Source organism: Perca fluviatilis, chromosome 18 (genome assembly GCF_010015445.1).
Source record: "Perca fluviatilis chromosome 18, GENO_Pfluv_1.0, whole genome shotgun sequence".
In the NCBI taxonomy this organism is placed as follows: domain Eukaryota; kingdom Metazoa; phylum Chordata; class Actinopteri; order Perciformes; family Percidae; genus Perca; species Perca fluviatilis.
In genome coordinates, this window is record NC_053129.1 from 14,327,011 (window position 1) to 14,329,617 (window position 2,607).

Here is a 2,607-nt window from a genome sequence, read left to right on the forward strand (position 1 = left end):
CCCCGTCATGCTCTGAACACCCCCTGGGGGGCTGTACCACCCCTGTTGAGAAACACTGCTTTAGATCTATGAAAGGCATTATTGTGTGTGAGGTCTACCTCTAAAACAATATTTATTGCCTACATTTGCCTAATTATTAACTACCAATATGGAACAACATTAGCATTCACTTGGAGTTGTTTCTGGTGACGTGAAGAATGTAAGTCAAATATTCACTCTCTTTTTAGCTCTGTTTTGGTCTCCACCAACTCCTGAGGAAAATATCTGGCTCTCAAGCTGCTAAATGCTTCACTGTGTTCACCAGCTAGTTTCTCATTTTTGCCATTTGGTGTCGTGCAGGCAGTGCACACAAAGTTTTATCAGATGTCTTAGCTGAAAACAGCTACCATTGGTTGTCTTGTCATAGTGAGTGAATTCTTTCAGATAACGTATAATATGAAAATATGAAAAGTGCAGCTTTAAATTGTACTAAACAAAAAATGGCATGCTGCTATAATCGTGAAGAGTGAAATGTCAGCCTTGACATAATGTTAAATATATAATTTAATTGATATACTGACAACTATATAATTACTGCTGCTAAATTTTCTGCTACATCTCACTGTTTGCTATAATACACAATAGTCCCTGTTGTGCATGGGCAATGACAAACATGTCTGTTTATCATTTATTTCTGGAAACACTTGAAAATAATTTTTTTAAAGCAATAAAAGAGCGACACAATTTGCCTTGTAACGGCTTATAGGAGATGATGAGACTTTAGGATCTAATCAGTGCAGATGCTCAGTTCAACAGATTTTGAGTGCAGCAGCCACACACACACACACACACTAAGCCAGAGGCTCCAACTTCCCAAATTGTCCAACGTGACCACACCCTTCACTTGCCTAATGTGTGGCACTATGAGCCACAGCTGGCCTCCTGAGGTCCGGCTGCAGGATGCTCTCATACATTCATGAAGAATTAATGACTTTGAGTGTGTGTGTGTGTGTGTGTGTGTGTGTGTGTGTGTGTGTGTGTGTGTGTGTGTGTGTGTGTGTGTGCGCGCGCGCACGCGGGTGCTTTTGTATTGTATTGTATGTAAAGGTGTAACACAATATTAGCCAGTTAGTGTAGCAATATTCCATTAACCTCTCCATACATCATCATGCAGCCATAACATTATTGCTAAAGTGTGTAAGTGAATAAAAACAACTGATATAATTTTTTACTTGAGCTCTTGGAAGCAGTATACTGTACTGTGACGGTTTGATGTTGCAAATACCTGCTAACAGGAAGCTGTCAACTACTGGCCCTGAGATATGCAGTGGACAGAAAAATGACTTTGTGAGAAATAAAATAGACTGTAAAAGGACTGAATACAACACGTCAATGATTGGACTCATTTGCATGACAGTCAACTTTTGCCTGAGTACAGGAAAGGCTGTGATGTTACTTTTACTCCACGTTTTCTACTGCCTGCCTATATGTCGCAGCAATAAGTTGTCCTTGTAGGTAAAATGGTACCTGTAAGCCTAAGTTGCTACTTATATGTGAAAGAAAAGGGTCAAGCTTGGCAGCAAGAGTTTCAGTGAATTGTATACACTATATATATTATATAAAAAGATGCTTTTCATTCTCCGTCTCCAGATAGTTTAAAATTTAAAGAGCCGGTTGGATAAATGTCAGGCGCTGAATTCTTGGAGGATTAAGTCTCAGCATTCTAAGAAGTTCTAAATTTTTCAGCTCAGATGATTGCTAATCTAATAATGATGGGAGCACAACCAGTGCAACTGTGTGAATCCACATATGTGAGTGTGTTGAAGTTGTTGCCCTGGAGATTTATTGGATAAAGAAGATTTATTTGGCTGAGTTTGAACATTAGAAGAGGTGAGACACTTCAGCTCTGCCATTGTAAACTTATTCAACAATCATACAGAGAGATAATAATAAAATAAAGTATGAATGTCTCCATTGACAACTGAAGCCAATGCAGTGACATCTTCACCTGAAGGTGAACCAAGCCGTAATGTCTGACTTTTCAGCTGTCAGTGCCTGAGTCATTGGAACATACAGAAAACAGCACTAAGTCCTGACTTCCTTGTCTGTCTGCTGTAATTGTGTTACTCTGCGTGGCCTCGACAGATATGGCATGAGTGTTACACAGTCCCATGACTGCTCAACAGTAATGTGGACCACATCATCACAAAAACAGGCCATTGTGCTGCCAGTGGATCTAGTGTCAGTAAGAAAGCGATGTCATATGGTGGAGAATATAACATTTTCTACATACATTTCAATGTTTTGATATTGTTTCCAACCTAGCATTCAACTATTTGAATCACACACTCTCTCCCAGCTTTATTTTATTAGACCATCATAACTTTAATTATCAACTGAGGTCTGGGAATGCAGTTTCCTGGGGATAAAACAATGAAGAAAAAATGAACAAAATGAAAAATTCTTAGCTGCATGTTCAAACTTTAATGCTAAAAAAAAAATCACCCATTCTATCTTATTTACATATGTGACATGTGAGGGTGAGGTATTCTTTTTCTGACAGTGGAGTGATGAGGTGAGGAGGGGCCAAGTGGTGAAAGGGTTCATGGCTATAAAAGAGTGTTTCGA